General features: G+C 38.6%; 1 long non-coding RNA gene across 10 annotated transcripts in view; it reads left to right on the top strand.

Annotated features, from left to right (window-relative positions):
* The window catches only part of LOC139627230 (uncharacterized), a 104,786-nt gene that overhangs the window by 27,067 nt on the left and 58,648 nt on the right, over positions 1-19,071 (top strand). The window contains exons 4-5 of one of the 10 annotated variants that reach the window (XR_011692531.1): positions 2,756-2,822; positions 4,078-18,903. The exons of 8 other annotated variants lie outside the window; for them this stretch is intronic. This is a non-coding gene — a long non-coding RNA (uncharacterized lncRNA). Of the gene's footprint in view, positions 1-2,755; positions 2,823-4,077; positions 18,904-19,071 lie in introns of those variants that run through there. One more of the 10 variants, XR_011692534.1, reaches the window with a different exon arrangement.

Genomic DNA, 19,071 nt, shown 5'->3' with positions numbered 1-19,071 from the left:
TGAGCAAAAGATTTCACATATAAAACATGGGATCACTTCATACAATATGATCCATTGTTATTTATAAAATAACAAAGACTCTAATGATTAAAATTAGTTCCACCTTGAGCTGCTACAACATTAAAATGATGCCTATAACAGATCAATATCATATAATGGTTAAACACTGAGAGAGGCTATTCTTCATAATGAGTACTTTTACCTTTGATACTTCAATCTATGCACTTTTGTTTATGTATATTTTGAATGCAGGACTTGTAAGTGAGAACTTTTACACTGTGGTATTGCTGCTCTAACCTAGGTAACACATATAAATACTTCAAACACTGCATGATACCACTCTTTAATTTTAGTGAAATATTTGAGGGTTTCAGTGAGAGGAGATTATGAATTCACATACTATGATTTAGGCTAAAAAGATGTGATTTTTCCTTGGTAATACGTTAAGTCTATCTAAATCTAATCTAAGTTAAGTCTCTTTGTTTTCTCTCTTGCTCAGTCAAGTTATTAGTGATTCATTTGATCACTTTCCACCTTTCATATTCTCTCATACTCCTACTCCTCTTTTCTGGCTTTTGCTTCTAATGTAAAAATCAAAGCGAGGCCACTGAGGCCTTTATCTGAAAAAGAACAGATTGCAAACTGTTGGTTTTCACAGATATAAATACATTTAAATAGTTTTGAAATGAAATTAAATGCAACAAGAAAAAGTGAATGAGAATAAAAGAAGGTCCTTGGGATAATAATGCACTGTTTTTATACTCTCGTAATGAAAAAAAAACTTCTCACTGCCAGTCAAAGAGATTGATTTCCATGTTCACAGGGGGGTCAGCTTTCATATCAAAGACGCTGAGATGTGATTTTGATTATGACTGCTCCAGTGCCACCCTACTGAGATGATGTTTTTGGTTGCTGTCTCAGACATTTGAAATTGCTTAAACAACAAAACGAGCTGACAGACTGACAGGCAAAGATTCACGAGAGCAGACTAAGGAGTAAAACCAATCTTGGTTACCTTTCAGTTTTAACTTGAAGTGCTTATATGATATGCTTCAGAGTTTACAAAAGTTCTCATTTCACTGTAGAGCAATTGTGGTGTTTATGGGAATAATGAAAGGGCAGTGGTATTCTTATTTTCCTCCTTTGTATTGCAACAGAGACCTCTCTCAATGGCACTGTGAAGACATCCAATTAAAATCAGAAAATATGGCCTTTTAGCTGGAGGTTACTGCTCCCGAAGGTTTTCTGCTAACAATATTTTCATGGACAAATGTCTGTCGATGGAAATAAATATACTTCTCTGTGTTAAGCAAATTCAGTTGCTTTATGTATGTGAGTCCAAATAATGGCAAGCCTCATTACAAAGCAGTATTTTCCACACTAGTGTGGTTGTGGTGGTATAGTTTGGTATGTTAACAACATGAGGGTTTGGTGAAAAGACCCATGCACAATTACAGGTGAGAGTCTGTCAGTTTTGTGGTGCAATGCAGTTGAGTTGATGAGGCCTTTCATACTTAAGAAAAGTAAAAGTTTGTTGAGTGGCCAATGAGAATAAATGTAAAAATCCACAACTACATGAGTGGTCTCCATTGCGGTCTATAATTAACTTCCTTTCAGAGATCCATGGCATTAGATGTGAATTTGTGTGCATAATTAATCACCTCAAATTAAATCCATGGTGATGAAGTCATTTTGTGATTGATCATTTTGAACAGTGAGGTCACTGTGGACAGTGAAAATCAATGGTTGTGTCACAAGCGTCTAAGTCATTAAATACAACGGGTGTTCCAACACTAAACTGACGGACGTTTGGTCTGCGAATGCTTTACACCTTGTATGAATTAGTTCAGCTTTGCCTCCATGCCTGTAATTACTGCCCCCATCTGAATGGGCTTAGCGTGCCAGTGTGAAGGAGTCCCAGTGGGGCCCAGCGTGGGTCCTTTCAGCCCTGTATATTCCAGCCCTGCCATTTCAAAAAAAAAAATGTATTACTGCTTGCAGCTCTGGTAAATGTCATGCCATTCTCTCCTGTGTGGGAGGAATTGCAGCTATGGCGGTGGTCAAAGAGCCCCAGCCCTCAAACCAACAGGAGGCCGGGCATTTTGAGAAATGGGAATAGATGAGCAAACAATACATCTTGTTCTTTTTTTCCTGTACTTTTTTGTAAATGTGAGAGAGAGAGGGAGAGAGAGAGAGAGAGAGAGAGAGAGAGAGAGAGACTGAAATGCATTATATATAACAGAATTAGCTGAATTTGTGCACAGAAGAGAGGCCGTAATAATAGTTGGATGTTGCCATAGATATGGAATTTGAATGTGGCCCTTTTTTATTAGCTGTCAACACTATGTAGCCATTTTTCCAATACTGCATATTCAACCCTGTCGACTACAAATAACATTTGTATGCCACTAATTTGTTTTGCCAAATACTTTTTGAAACAAACATAATTGCTGCCTGGATTATGTTCACTGGCAACATATATTAATACTCAAGGAAGTGCCATGTTATTATACTGCACAGAAGCTGTAGGCATACGATGGTGAGTATATCCCATCCAAGAGCTTTTGAGTGCCTAAACATAACCATAAACACACAGTTGCAAATTTCCCTACTGCGAGACTGATAAAGGCTATCTTAATCTTATCTTAATCGTAACAGCTCTGCTGTAAGTGAATACAAGCAGATATTGTATGAGTGAATGCTCTAGGATAAACATGTTCAGTATAACCATTTGGTGACATTTATTTTCTTTCAGAACTTACCTCAGTAGGAGATAATGGCCCATTTCCTACACCTGTTTTTGGAAAAAGAGCTTTTTGAAGGTACAAAACTGTTTCAGACTAGTCCTCTTCGAGAGGACTCCCTGAGATACAGTGAGTCCGAGCAGGAGATAGTTCTCAGCATTGGGGCCTTTTCTCTTGCAAAAGTATAACATAAAATACTCCAGCAGAACATAAACCCCATATTTGTTTGTGTAGCTTGTGTATCAGTTACATCCTGACACTCACACTCACACAGAATCACATTTCTGAGAGATAGCATTTTCCAAACTTTCCTTCTTTCTGAGCTCATCTGTGACACCGGCAATTGTTGGCAGCTTCACAGATTATTTAGTTCCCAGTCTGTTTCTGTTTCTTTCTATAAATCATTCTAAATGGACTTTTAAAAACTTGGTAGCCTCGCAATGTCTAGTACTAGAATATAATATGACCCACACCTTTTCATCATGTGATTTACGGAAAAAAATATTTTCTTATATGTGGGTCAACAAAAACAAAGACAGGATTGTTACATTACACCAGTCAGCTATCCATTCAACAGTATGACTTCACTGTTCAGACAAAGCCTCATAAATCTTCCAACCTTGTGTCTTGTTGCTTATCGATAAATTGCTGATCACACTTCAAAATTGATCCAAATTTGATCATTTTCATCACTGAGCAGTTTGTGGCGAACATGAGTTTTGCTTATTATCAAAAGTGCACCACCAAGGAGTGGCTGGCCTCTGTGGATGATGTATGTGTTTATGTCATGCCACACTGTGCCTGAGGAATGACTTGGAACTAGAATGAATGAGCCGTTGTAGTTTATATGAAGACGAAAAAAAAAAAAAATACCCACACCAGATTGCTGGGGGTAATTGCTGCTTTTTGACTATTTTGTAATCTCGAAGCACAGAAAATTCATGTTAAAAACTCAAATGGCATAAAACAATATACACACATAGTCGCTCTCTTTTCATCAGTGTAAGATATCAATATTGATCAGACATCATTAAAAAATAAAGCTCAAAGTTGATCTAAAATGTATAGATGTGTTCCAGTTAGAAAAATAAATCCGTGAGATCAAATGGATCATCTTTATATGCCAAGGCAATTAGGCAAGTAAGGAGGTTTTCCCATGTGCCAAAGGATTCAGAGTGTGTATTTTTACTCAGAAGTGAGCATTCATCATATCACAGCTTGGTTTCCTGATCAGCTTAAAATGTCCCTTAGGTGATTCTTCTTTAAAGACATTAATCATGAATGCTTATTACACATGACCTGCTGATACCAGGTTTCTCCATTTATCTCGCAGAGGAGGACTCCCCTTGTGAGCGGTCAAATACTTACACCTGGACCCTTTCAACCCGAGCAACACCCCCATCCCCCCACAACCTGCTCCTCCTCCCCCAAATGAGAAATAATTGTGGAATATCCTGTAGGACTGCTGAATAATACAGTTCAGTCACTGAGTTGGTGAAACAGAAAACACAAATATTTTATCCAACATGCTAACGAATCAGAAAATGTCATTATTGGAGCTTGTTAACAAGTCATAGGAGAACTGTAACACCATGTTTCCCCAACATTTTACCTGATACAACGACAAAGGAAATGGACATTTTCTTTTTAAAGTGATTACACATCATCACACGTGGCAGAGTTGGGGGAAATACACCTATACCAACATTTCATGTATTTTTATTCCAAGTAAATCGCTATTGCCACTGCCTGAGATGAAAAAACACATAATTTCCCTTCTGATTCTTCCAGGAAATATCAATATCTGACAATGGGTGTTTACAATGATAAATGTCACCACTTTCTTAGTGTCACGTTAATATTGTGCAGCATGGTTCATGTTTAAAATACATACACAGAACTAGTTCAGCTTGTTGTTGAAATTACTATGTTTGCTATAGGTACGTACTATATGGTAAAAACTGAGACTATTATGGAACTTCCTTTTTTTTTCCCAAAAAGTTTTAATCTGTCCAGGCTATACTATAAGTACAGTGGCAAGGAAAAGTATGTGAACCCTTTGGATTACCTGGTTTTCTGCATTGATTGGTCATAAATGTTGGCAAACACACTGTCCCGAAATTAATGTTACACAAACACTTATAATCTCTTGTGTCCTTATTGAACACGTACATTAAACATTCCCAGTGCTGGTGGATGTGAGGGACCGAGCTGTAAGGCTATGAGGAGTCACAGGTATTTTATCAAAAAAAGGTTTATTTACTCCAAATTAACAAAGTTCAAATTACAAAAAATAAACTAAACCAGTCTGGGCCCATAAAAGAGGTCAAAGTAACAAAACTAACTGAGGCAAAATAACCTAGAGCTCAACCTAACTCAACTGACCTCCAGACAAAGAACACAAGGGAACATATATACTGGCTGATCAGACCAGCTAAGACACACAGGGGGATAACCTAAAAACTTACAATTTAACTAACAAATGAACAAACAGGACAGTTGGTCTCAAGCTTAAGACAATATCTAATAAACCTGCACAACAAAAAGAAATACCCTACTGTCAAACTAAGATCTAAATAAGTAAATAATCAAACATAAAAACTCCAATCCCCCCCCATACTGACAGACACTTAGTTCAGTCCTAATTAACACATCCACTATAAAAGTCTCCAGCTTCCTTGGGAGTGTCCTTTGCTCGACCCCAGCCAGATGACCCAGGCAGCAGAGGTAAGGAAACCCAGAGCACCGACAGAAGGAAGAATTAACACATCTTAAGGCAACTTATATAAATAAACACAAATGTTAAATGTAGAGAAAAACTAAACATGTGTACTGCCAATTAAACTAAATAATAAAATATGAAATAAACCATAAGTATGTCATATGAAATAAAGAACTATGTGTCCTTCCTTATGTGTTTACATGTATGTGCCATGTGAGTGTAAAGTGTATAAAAACCTAAAATAACTAAAGAGATGTCAGTGCATGGGGTTACTAACTTTTAATGTGTGGCTGCAAGTGTGGCCATCACAGTGGAAAAAGTAAGTCAATCCTTGGATTTACTAACGATTCCTCCTGTCACACCAACAATAACCTCAAATAATCGCTGATCAGACCTGCACATTGTTCAGGAATCATTCTTCCTACAGAACTCCTTCAGCTCGGCCATATTCTGAGCATGCCTGGTGTGAACGGCTCTCTTCAGGTCATTCCACAGCATCTCTACTGGGTTAAGGTCTGGCCTCTGACTCTGCTGCTCCAAAAGGTGGATTTTTGAAGTTTGAAGTCATTCTGTAGTAGCTTTACTTTGATGTTTAGGGTTTTTGTCCTGCTGTATCACTCAACTTCTAGTGAGCTTCAGCAGGTGGACAGCCACCCTGAGTTATTCTATAAGATACCTTGAGAAACATGGGCATTAATGTTCCCCTCAGTGATGTCGAGCTGTCCAAGCCAAGAGACAGCAAAGCCCCAAATCATGATGCTCCTTTCACTCTACTTCACCTTTAGGATGAGGTTTTCATGCTGCTGTCCTTTTTATGCCTCCATGCCGGCAACAGCCAGGGCCCAAGGCATTATGATTTCGGGCTGTCCGTTAGTCTGTCCCATTCTTGTGAACAAGTTATCTCAGTAATGCCTTTAGGGAATTTCATAACATTTGGCATAAACATTCACTTGGACTCAAGGATGTACTGATAAGTATTTGGTGGTTAGAGGTCAAAGGTCAAGGTCGCTGTGACCTCACAATACAATACATAACTCGCAAACTAATATGGTAATTATGACACTGTATAACACAAATGTCTAATAGGATGAAATCGTAGTGAAGGCATTTCAAATGGTCAAAGGTCAACTTCACTGTGACATCACAATGTCCTGCAAAAACACTTCTGGCCATTATTCAATGCTGTAACTCAGGAAGGGAGGATTGTGACCATATTTTAAGCAACTTGGGTTGTTGACAGAGGCATACAACCGCGAGGCAGTAATTCTAGTTACTCCATACATAGTGCTGCATGTTCTTCATAAACAATTGAACCATAAAAGTTCAGTCCCTAGAACATTTTCCCAGTAGTACTGTGGAGTGTCAAGCTGCTCTTTAGCAGTGCAGGGATGTTTTTTGGAGAGCAGCAGCTTCCTCTGTAGTGTCTATGGCAGAACATCATGCTCCATGAAACCATGCACAATGATTTGTGTATGATACCCTCATTAACAGAGATGTAAACCAGCTCCAATGATTTTCTTGAAGCCTTTAGTTGTTACGTTGAGGTTCTTTGTTAGATTCTGCATTGTGCTTCTGGATTTATCTTAGCTGGACGCCCACTTCTATGGACAGCAGCCACAGAATTAACTTGTCTCCATTTATAAACAGTTTGTCTAACTGTGTCTGACTGTGGACTGATGAATATCTTAACTCTTTGAAATGACTATGTAACCCTTTTAGCTTTATGCAAATCAACAGTTCTTGATCATAAGTCTTAAGAGATCTCTTTTGCGAGGCATGGTTCACATCAGCAGATGAATAGCGACCTCAAAATGTTGAAGTGTTTTTAAGTCAAAGTGGCTCTAACCCACACCTCCAATCTTACTGCATTGATTGGACTCTAGGTTTGATAACTCCTTACTGTAATTAGCTTTTACTGAAGTCATTAGGTGAGTGGTTCGCATACTTTTTCCAACATAGACTGTGAATGCTTAAATTATGTTTTCAATATGGACAGATACAATACAATGTTCTGTGTTATTCGTTAAAATAGATTGTGTTTGTTTATAATTGTAACTAAGATGAAGCTCTGACCATATTTTAGGACAAATGTATATATACATGGAGGTAATTCCAAAGGATCCACTTACTTTTTCTTGCCACTGTAAGTATACGTATAGGTGGATCGTCTGCATTATCATAGGAATTTAATCTCATTGCTTTGTTGACTAGCAACTTTTCAAATTAAGTGCCTCATATATCAAGACCAGACTTTCATCTATGCTCAACATTTGGCATTAATTAAGAACACACAAGCAAAACAAAATGAAAAAAAACCAAACAACACCCTTGTCTTTGTTTTTTTTGCTGTTTTATTTTTTGGAAATTGCAAATGTCATGAAATTCATGATGTTTTATTTTAGTTGAAGAGCGAGAACTGTCAAGAGAAGTGTTCTCCAGCCCTTGTACTGATTGAAAGAGGACAGAAACTCATCACAATGTAATACAGTCCAATGACAACAGAAAGTGTGGCCTGAAGAAATGTCAGAGAGTTAAATCAACATCTCTCTGACACAACAAACACTGTGCTGTTTACTGCAGGGCTATTTTACTTGATTACATTATATCATGAGGTGTTCCTTTTACTTTTCCCACCTCTGTAATTCCATTACCTTATGTGATTAATGGGATATTAAAAGTTATTTTATTGCCTTCTTATGGCCTCTGAAATGACAGTGGTGAAAATACACTCCTGAAGATCCCAGTCAGTAATGCATCGTCTGCACCTCTCAGCTTTAGGACATAGAGCTACCAGGAAAGAAGTGTGTCTGTTTCAGAAGCTTGTATACAGCAAGGGTGAAACAAAGGTTATGGAAGCTCTTCAATAATTTACAGGGGAACCCCTCCCTTGCCGTAATTAGATAGATTACCTGTTAGCCATGCTCCTGTGTGCAGAAATGTTTTTAAACCGCCCTGTCCTCCGGGCAAATGGAAAGCAAAGTCAAAAAGAATTACACGCTGTCTGGGCAACAGTGAAAGCGCTATTAATGGCCACAGCCAAAGCAAAAAAAAAAAAAAAAACAGAGTAACTTTCTCATGTCGAGTACTGATGAATTTTTTACTTTAACAACAAAAGATTTGGTTAAAAATTTAATGGTCTTGTGGCTGACAGTGGTAGTCAGATGTCAAGACAGTTCGATCACTCCTTCACACACTTTTTGTGTTCTGTTACGTCCACATGAACTCCACAAATGGTGTATTTTGATTAAAGTTACAGCAATGTACATCAGTACACAGTAGCATGGTCTTTCTTTGATAACGGAAACACAACCTACCAAAACAATACACAGCTGTTGAGTATAAAAGTATGCTGTATATGATGCCACTTTTGCAGAGATAAAGTTTACATGTTTTAAACTATTTCCAGTCACACTTGCACTTTTCACTCTTCTTACTAGGGATTTTAAGCTAGTGTGCATTGTTCAAAGTGTCCCATTTACTGTTTGTCAGATATGTTTTATGGTAAGAAATTTGGACCCCACTGTACGTTACATTGTTGCCAACAATGTTTGATGACAATTGTAAGATTTTTGGCTCCCTTCCTTAATGTCCAAGTTTTGTTATAGTTGTATGGTAATACAGTTGCGAGCAGGTTTGAAAATGGTCCTTGGTGGTGCGTTTAAGAACACTTAAACTTTTGAAATTTGAGAGTTGTGGAAAATGGATTTGTTAAATCACATCTCTGAGATGTTTATATTAGTAGAACTCAAAACTGTACCGCATGTGCCAACAACTATGATGATTTTTTTTTTTTTTTTTAAGATTTTTTTGCCTTTATTGACAGGATAGTAGAGAGTGACAGGAAAGGGGCAGAGAGAGAGGGGGAATGACACGCAGGAAAGAGTTGGGCCGGTCAGGAGTTGAACCAGCACTTGCCTGCTAAGAGCATCCGATCATGTGGTACACGCCCTAACCACTCTGCCATCGGCTGCCCCCCAACAACAACAACTATGATTTTTAAGCACACCTTTCTTTTTCTTTTCTTTTTTTTTTTTAACAAAGTGAGGATTTCAGCAGTCTGTCTGATTCTTACAATAAAATGTATTTCTCTGGGCGTTAGGGAATGAAATTAATTTGAGGTTCACCTTTCTTAAAATGCTCCGTAAATGCCATTTAATCTGCAGCATTGTGTGAAGTGTAAAATATGTTTTCCTCATACACTGCTGAAGTAATTAATCGCCTCCTACTTTTCCAATATAATCACTTAGCTATATTTAAACCAAGTGCAGTCTGTATGATGTTTCCCCTGTGGACAGCAGGACCATCTGTGTTGTCATTTTTTTTTTTTTTTTCCTTTTTACTGATGACACCAATGCTTCAGTTGCACAGTGTTACTAAACTTGGCCCAAGCTGGATGCAGTTGCCTAGCTCTTTTGTCTGTTTTCATCTTGCAGCTTCTGCTTGTTGTCAGAGGAGAGGTCACTCATGTTACCTCACATTAGATCAGATGGTTTCCTGTCTGTTTCCCAAATTGTGAGACCTACTCGCCAAATGAATTTCTGTCCATCGTGTTTAATACTGTAAACATGTGTGGCAGCATTTTGCATAGTGGCATCATGGTGAGAGCATCATGCTGTGGTGGATGCTGCTGATGGATGTTTTACTGCAGCCAGGCCCTGGAAGGGTAACATGAATACAACAAAAATACAGAGAAATCCTGTAGGAGAACTTATAATATTTGCTGTTTTCTTATAGAATTAGATTTGCAAAGCAGACCGCTTCACACAGACCCTAATTGCTGCTAAAGGTTTCTCTACTATTGACTTGACTTGAAGGCAGTGATTGCCATTGGTCTCTTAGCATTTTAGATTTGTACTTACTTTAGATCATTTCATAATGATTTTTTCTTTTGACAAGTCCCAAAAATAAGCAAAAGCCCATCATATCCTGTGTGATTTAAAATTTTAAAACAGGATAAAGAATTTTGAGGGGGTGAACACTTTCTTAGGAACTTACGTGTGATTCTGTGTACATGTGTGCGTCATAATACATAATTGAGGTTTAATCTGTAATGCTGCTGGCTTGCATCAGTAGGGGCAAATTAACTCTTGCCAATTAGACTTAGTATAGATAAGGCTCAGATATTTAAATCACCAAACAGTGATTTCTGTCATATTATATTTATCATGCTCTGACACCAGACCGCAGCCTTGGGTGCTTTGATTGAATTTTATGGAGGTCAATTGTAAATGGCAGGAGGGGTTTTAAAAATAAAAGTATGAGTGAAATCCTGATGCAATATTTCATCTTGCAGACACCAGATAAAGCCTAATGAAAAACGAGTGCATCACTGTACAGTACACTGTGCCGCTCGAATGGCAACTGCACGCCTCCACACTTAGCCCATCAGTATGCAATACATTGGACAAGAGGCTGTAGAATCACAAGCCTTATGGGACTCCACCACAGAAGGGTTGAGGACATGCAAGCATCTTTCTCACATTTTAACTAAACCATTCCTTTTCTCAGAGCATGGAGAAAAGGGTAATTGCGTAAAGAGATGTTAGATTCAAAGAAAGGCAACTAGATATGCAATGTCACCGCCAGGCTAGCGGGAGACTCCTTCTTTTTAATCAAAGGCTCCCATCATAATGTCCACAAGCCTTTGCCTGTTCGTTTGCAGCGGTCTGTGCAGATAGTTGTAAAACCGCTGGCATACTGACAGCTCTCACTCTCTCCCCTCTGCGACTCTCTGTAGATCATCTTTGATTGACCCAATTAGGCCCAGTCCACAGGGTGATGCGTGCTGCTTATTAGTGTTTCACATCGGCTTAATCATTGGATGCAGTACGTGAATGAGGTGCAGAGCAACCTGGCAGAGGGCTGACATAGGCCTCCTTTTAAGTGCAAATGAAAGGACAGTAACCTGTGGCACCTTAAACAGCTGCCTTGAGGACCTATCAAAACCAGTATTAATACAGTTTTGTTGTTTTGTTTGTTTGTCACTGGTTTGGGGAAGTATTTAGGAAACCCTGTTAAGTGCAATAGGGCTATTGCTTTGACATTCATTTTATTAATTCTAAAGCAAGCGAGAAAGCCAATCTCATTTTCTCCCCAGTGACATTTTTGCACATTATTTAAAATTCACAGCATTTGTGACATTCTTTCAAGATATAATGAAGAAATATTTCATGAGATGAGCTGTGGAGAAGTGGGATGTGAAAGAAGTGAGCAGCAGAGCATTGTGCTACAGTTGCAGGTGAACTCCCTTGTGTGACGGATGGAGGGGAAAAGGTAATTTGTGAAGAGACCTAGCTGCCAAGATGATGAAGAGTTCTCCTTTGTTGATTTTTCCAAAAGCGTCTCCCAGTCAGGAGTCATAAGAGAGCAGAGCTTACAGTGACACCTTGACTGGCAATCAGGGAGAGGTAGTCCATTCTTGAAGCTTCGTGTGGGTTTAAAATAAAGAATATCATTATGTTTTGATAGGAATTCTCTGTCATTTGCAGAGCTAATTCCTCTTCTCGATGTGACAACGTTGCCTTTGGGCTTAGCGTTTGACAGTATTTGTAAATAGATTAAACTTTCCTTAAGGAATGCAGCAGGCGTTGACTAACCCAGACAATAGTTTCTTATTTGGGAAAGAATCTGCAAACTGTTCATGCTGCCTGTTGTTTGAAACATAAAGACTGGAACTTTAACCGAGAGGTTTTAAATACTCATTATCACAACTCTGGAGGGTAAAGTTCAGTGTTTGAAAGATGATCATCGTTCAGATTTCAGCGTCCAACGACAAACCTGCATGTCCAACTGTACATAAATAGAACGTCAGGGATTATTTCAGCGGTGCATCTTAGAATTCTGTTTTTGACCATTTGATCTCTTTGCAGTTTCTGGTGTACACTGTTGTTTTTGGTGCACCAGAGTGTGACTCATAGATAGTTTGGGGCTATCTGTTTAAAATCTAGATGTATTTTGGCCCCCGCATGTTTGTTTTTTGAATCTAAAAAGGTGTCTACTGAGCTAAGCATCATTACTTTTGCTATTGGCATTTTTTTGTATGTATGTGTTCAACACAGAGGAAAAGAACAAAAAAAAAAAACCTTTGACTTTCTTTGTTTCAAAAATAGCAGTTAGGGTGTACCAACGAGTCTGTAGTCTGGAGAAGTTACATAAATTCTGTATAGATTCTTCTGTGGCCTCTTGAGTGTCAGTTGCACCAAAGCCCTTTTCAATTATGCTTCAGTGTTTAAATGTGACATAATCTCTCATATTCGCCAGTGTGTGAACAGATATTAATGATAGAAAGATGGCTGTGTCTTGATAGCAGATTTGACGTGCAAAGACAGTTTTATAATTATTTGAAGTGTGACGAAGTGGGTGTGAGCTAATTATTCAGGTCACTGCAAGGTATCTCTAATCAGAGTATTGTATTCAGAGTCAGACACAGTATATCTATTCAAGCTCCTCTGTGTTGCATATGTTGAATTCAAAGCTGAGCGATCTGCTGTTTGATTCGGAATTTAATGAGGTGACTATTTGGAACCTAAATGACAAAATTTCAGTGGCATCAATGTTAGATATGCTGATAAGTATTTGTGCAGAAGTACTTAAATATTTCACACACACAGAGACATAGACAGGTGTTGTTTTAATAAACAGCATGTGCACATGCACATCTCGTAAGTGAGATGCAGTCAGGAATGCATCAAGGTCCCCATCTGTCATAAAGAGATGAAGGCTGGCTCAGAGGAACTCACACAGGTAGACTCAGTAAAATCAATAACAGCACACTCTATGCATGTATAATGTGCTGTTGGACCTGGTGATAGTAGAACAACCCCTTTTTTTCCCAATCAAATTTAATTTGAAGTTATAAAGACTTCGTGACACACCTCCTTTGAGAAAACTGTTCAAACCTGTAGGAACTGCTTTTTCAAAGCTGAACCAACACTTTATGGCTATGGTGTATGCTTTTGATTATAATTATGTCCTGCTGAACAGCATCCTACATTCTGTTCAGCAGTGAATGGCAGGTAAAAGTGAATAAATTGAAGGCTGCCAGCAGGTCTATACAGTGACTAGGACTCTGAGATTGTGAACCTGACAAAAAAAATAAACAAGTAAAACCTATTATTTGATAATCTTGTGTTTAAAACTACCTGCTTTATGTTGTGAATAGAGCCATCAGCACTACTAATAGAGCATCAACACTCAACACTCAGTACTCCTCAAGGATTAAATTAAGTGGAGTGATGGTCAGGCATGGTCAGGAATTTCATATCAGGATAGTATCCACTCTTTGACAGTGTTCCAATCAAATACAAGAGCTGTTTGATGCAAGGAGGACTGTGTTTATACTCTTATAAACATATACTCACAGAAACGTGTCTCGACATGTAGGAACATCAGTAGCAGTTGCGGGTTTATGAGAATTACAGTGCAATACTAACAAGCTGCACTGCAATAGATCTGAATATCTCTCTTGCCAGTGGCAACTTGGAGATTTATCCCAAAAAATATATATTGTATAAGTATATTGTGTGTGTGCGTGTGTGTGTGTGTGTGTTTTCTTCTTCTTTTTTTTTCTTTGCTGTAAGTTTCTAGCAACATGTAAAATCAGAATTCATCAAACAAGGAGTTAAATATTGGCAGTAATTAACATTTGTTGTTTTTGCTTTCTTTTGATTAACTTCAATTTTTGTTTAGCCTGCTCTGTTTTACTGCACATTACACTCACTACCCAGTTCTTATGGTTACTGCAGACAAATTTGTGTCATTGCTAATGGGGAATAAAATACATTGCTTTTGCTGCATCAAAAAAACAAACAAACCCAAAAAAATCAGAGATTCTTGAACTATCATTTTAACTATTTGCACTGTTCCAGGGTTATTCATTGTTAACTTGTGTGTGTGTTAAAAAAAATAGCATTTTCTCTATTTGGTACCCATAATGCTGTCTGTCAAACGAGTGACGCCCTCTCACAGTTGTCACAAGTGCTCTGTCTCGTGTCTCCCCTCGGACTGCATTAGTGTCAGCCTGCGCTCTGCTCTCTCATTGTGTGTAATCATTGCTTTGTCTCTTGTGCCCTGACACACACCTCACTGCATGCAACTTCCGCAGTCCCACCGGTCCCCCACCACCAAATCTCTTGCCGTCCCCTGCGCCACTGAGCTGCACTCGCCTCACACCTAAAGGGATTGCTGTCACATTGAAAAGGCCAGGCTTGCTATGCCTGACAACTTGCGTATTTGTACACTGCGATGCAAATGTTTCCCCACTGATATTGTTTTGTCATTTAATGGTGACCCCCACTACTGCGCCATTAAGAGCTAGGAATTCCACAGACTCATAGAAACAAGGCATTTCTGCAAACTCGTCTCCATAGGACATTTTCAATACTTGTCCTTCTTGTTATCTGTGTGCTATTGTATGCTGCACAAACCCATTTTCTGCTTTAGTCCTCCCCCGCTGCATGATGATGCTGGGAACCCATTGGGGGGCGGAAGGGTGGGGATTGACAAGAGCCCTTTACCACTTCTCTTAGTGAAAACTTTCTGCTTTTGTCTGTGGTCTTATTTCTGTGTTAAGATGACACCTGGGAATAATCCCAGGGGTTTTTACATAAATGGCATTCAAATTGACTGGATTAAATGCTATAATCATAACATGCATAATAACTATTACAACTATGGATATGTTGTAATCATGTCATTTCATTTTTTTTTTTTTTTTTACACCATGCTCTGAATAAAGGAACATATTTTGGAGTGAAGCTGTAAATGGAATCAATTCTTAGATATTACCAAAATCCCATCTGCTTAACTTTAAATAGAAGTTGGGCTACGTGTTTATAATCAGTATAATTGTTAATTTATTATTGATGTGACCCAAAAAACATCAGCAAAAACTCAATTGCATTTGAAACAATTTACATCGGGTGTGAACAGCAATAAATCATGTGTTCTACTTTCCAGTGCAACATATGAGCCATATGGCACCATATTCTTTTGCTGGCACATAAGGGATTGGCCTGTCTCCATGGCGCACATAGTTTACCCTGTTACCTGTCACCACCTCAGCTGTGAGACACTTCATGTCAGCAATCACTTTCACAAGTCACATGGTTATGAATAAATTCTAGTGGTAACACTCTGAGTCTTTCACTTCTCTTGGTGGTGTGCAGGCAAAGCTGTCATGAAACCCTTTTGAGTTTCATTCCGGGAAACAATCACTGACCGAGATTTTTTTAAGGCTTTTCTTGTCACATTTTTATTTACGTCATTGTTGTGATTTTTTTCTCGCTGGTAGTTAAGAGCCACAGCAACAATATCATGGTATTGTGAACTGTTACCAATAAAAACACTTGTTGGTTAAGTTGGCTAGTGCCTTAAATTTCATGTTGTTTTGTAAACCTTTGGTGTGTGCCGATATCAAGTTGAGATCAAGTTAAAGTTTAGAAAGATTAATTGAATATATTCCACTTTTCCCTACAAGTGCTCCACAACAGTGAGAGGCCTTGTCTCCAGTTTATGCAAAAGTTGTGGATGTGTGGGGTGGGGGGAGTGGGGGATACTGTCTGTTGAAACCTTGCTGCTTTCAAGGACATGCCATACATAACGCATAAATACCTGGGGGATAGGTTTTTTTTCTGCTTAATGGTACATCTTTTACAATATATACAATGAAGTGCATCCTGTTTCCTCCCCTTTTTAATTAATTGTGAAGACTATGATACTTGCATACTTATGTGGATGCAGTTTCTAAATAGGTAGAGGGGTGCAGAGGAGCCATATGGTGTTGTCTGACATGAAGAAATTAGGCCACCAATGCTGTCTGTTCATTGTCATCAACCTGGCCACCTGCTTTGCTTCTGCAGCGGGTGAGGTAGTGTAGACCCCCTCCCACTGCCGCCTCCCCAGTCCAACTTGTTATATCTTCATAAAACAAGCTTTAACAGAAAACCAAACTATTCAGGGGCAAATCAAATTTTGATACAAATTAGCTAGAAAGGCCAGTGGAGGTTGTTTGGATTTGCTCCAGCGAGTTCACTAGTTTCGTCTAATATTAAAAGTAAACAGGTATGTTTGTTTGGGGCTCGAGCTTCATGATACAGATGGTTAGATTGGCCCCTGCCATATCCTCTTAGGTTGTGTCCTTGACGTAGGGATTCTGGTTGGTAGTGCCAAAGCCCACACACTGAGTAGCTTTACTTTTAAAACAGCGTCCAACCAACATTTTTTTAAAGTGCTTCTCAGTGACCATAGCCAGTGTGAATAAGACACATTTTTCTTTGTGCTTTCCTCTGAGACAGACAGAGATGCACACATTTCATCAGACCCTCTAAGGTGTTCTTGCTCTCAGGCCACCTTTCCACTGTTTGTTTGCAATGTAATCAGGAGGCTGAATTAAGAGAGAGTTGTGATATGCCAGTGAGAAAACACATGGTGGGACTAAAGCTCAGACTATCAGTCAGCACGCAGTTACTTAGGTCGCATTACAAGCTGCCAGGTTCCACTCAGAGTAGACACATTTAAAGCAGACCTCACTGCCGAGAGAACAACCTCTGGGGACAGACTACACACTCTTCCTGAGGCACTTAATTTTTTTTTTGTGCCTGAATTAATTTTTCATCATCGTGCTCTAGACTCAGCAAGGCTCCATGGTTTCACTGATCTACAGTGGCGCAAACTGTCCAATCCATTTGGCAACCACTCACAGGCTACACCCAGCTGCTATGTTTGTGGCTCTGGTACGATGACACACATAGTTATTTAGATCGTCCTCTGTCGTATCAGCTTGGTCTGTGTCCTTGACTTTTGGATACTGGGAAAAAGTGCCAAAACCCACACAGCACCAGGCAGCTTTAGTTTTAAAACTCCTTCCAACTAATTCTTAGCTTTTTGCTGCCAGCGCTGAATTCCAATGCATGTCACTGGTAAGAAGTTTGGCTTATAAAAAAATCCTAAACAAGCTGTAAAATGGAATTATTTACCAAATTCCAGCAAATTATCAATGTGGCTTATGATTACATTTATTGATTTCCATTTCAGTCACCCCATGTGAAATGCCTGAATATACATAATCTCAATTTTTTTTTTTTTTACCTCTTTGAATTGCAGAACACAACCAAGGCTAAATACAGAGCTTAGCTGTATCCTCTGAAACTGTGAAATGTATTATTACTATGATCTGCCGCAAAGCTCTGAAGAGTCTCGCCAAAAACCTTTGGTCCAGACAGAAGACGGGTATTGTCTCAGCCACTGGGTAGAAAGAGTTAAAAGGTCCTCTCAGTTGACTTGGCCCCATCAACTGTCAACAAGTCTTCTAGGCCTTTGCTTGAACCTTGAATGTGCTGGATTCCAGCCTTGTTCTGGTTTTGCAGGGAGGTTTTTACTCACTGCAGCCCCACAGAGCCTGAGGAAGGATTAAAGATTGATGAGAGCTCTCAGAATCAGTTTATTGCTCTAGAGATCCACGCATGTGTTATGAGTGGGAAGATTGTGTTGCTGTTTTGCCTCATAGAAGTTCATGACGCTGGCACAGCACTGTACTGTAGTGTTTGACAATGAAGGTTAGGTTGTTTCTTTTCTTTTTCTTTGCACAGCAGATAGCCTTTGGATTGCCAGACTACTGTGAGTAGCCAACAGTACAGTATATTCAGATGTGAAATGTCGAAAATAATGATGAAATAGTTGTGCTATCAGAAAGAGAGGCTTTCATGTTTCCACAGACTTATGCATTTTGCCTGACTTCAAAGTTGATAAAGGCTACACTCACTCACTATTGTAGATAATACCTGCACCATCTTGAATAAATTCTCACTTTTGCCTCTTCGCAGCACTACATCTGTCTGAGACGAACATGAACAGTATCAGTTCAGCTTCAGTGGAGAAATACATTTTTAATACAGCTGGATTTGGAGGCACTTGTGTTTAGACTCAATGCGTACAGAAGTTAGTGAGCCTATGACAGTGGAAACAAGAAAACTAAAAAAAAAAAACTCAATAGAATCACCAGAAATTAAATAAATAAATGAATAGAATACAATTTTAAAAAAAAGCTAAAATATTTTAAAAATGCGTGGCAAAGGTGAAAAAGCAAAATGGAAGCATCCACTGAAGCTTCAGCTACACAGAGGAGACAAAAAAAAATTGATCGTCATTGGGTTGTGCAGTGTTGAGGAGACTGTAAAGTTCCACAAATTAATATATGAAACAAAATTAAATGGTGTCATGTTTCCATCATGTTTTTCACATTGTTCTTGTATTTTTCTTTTTTTTTTTTTTTTTGCAGTTTGACAGAGTCTGTTTTAAGTACTTTACTTTTAAGTACTTTATCTTGTTGCGCCCTCTTCCTCTGCAATGATTTAAGTACTCGGCTTCTTATTTCAGGTTGGTAGTAATACAGATTAAATGGACATTCCTCTCAGACCAGTCACATTTAAAAAAGTGTAGGAAGCCTAGAATGAAAATAAAAATAAATAAATAGATTAAAAAAATTGTAAATAATATTCTAATTTAAATCAGAATCAGAATCAGAATCAGTTTTATTGCCAAGTATGTTTTCACATACAAGGAATTTTTTTTTTTATTATTTTATTATGTAGAGCATAAACGTTGACC

Source organism: Trachinotus anak, unplaced genomic scaffold (genome assembly GCF_046630095.1).
Source record: "Trachinotus anak isolate AG129_WGS33_773 ecotype Australia unplaced genomic scaffold, CSIRO_AGI_Tana_v1 ptg000010l, whole genome shotgun sequence".
NCBI lineage: Eukaryota > Metazoa > Chordata > Actinopteri > Carangiformes > Carangidae > Trachinotus > Trachinotus anak.
Note: the sequence above shows the minus strand (reverse complement) of the source record. Positions and strands in the feature narration are given on the sequence as shown.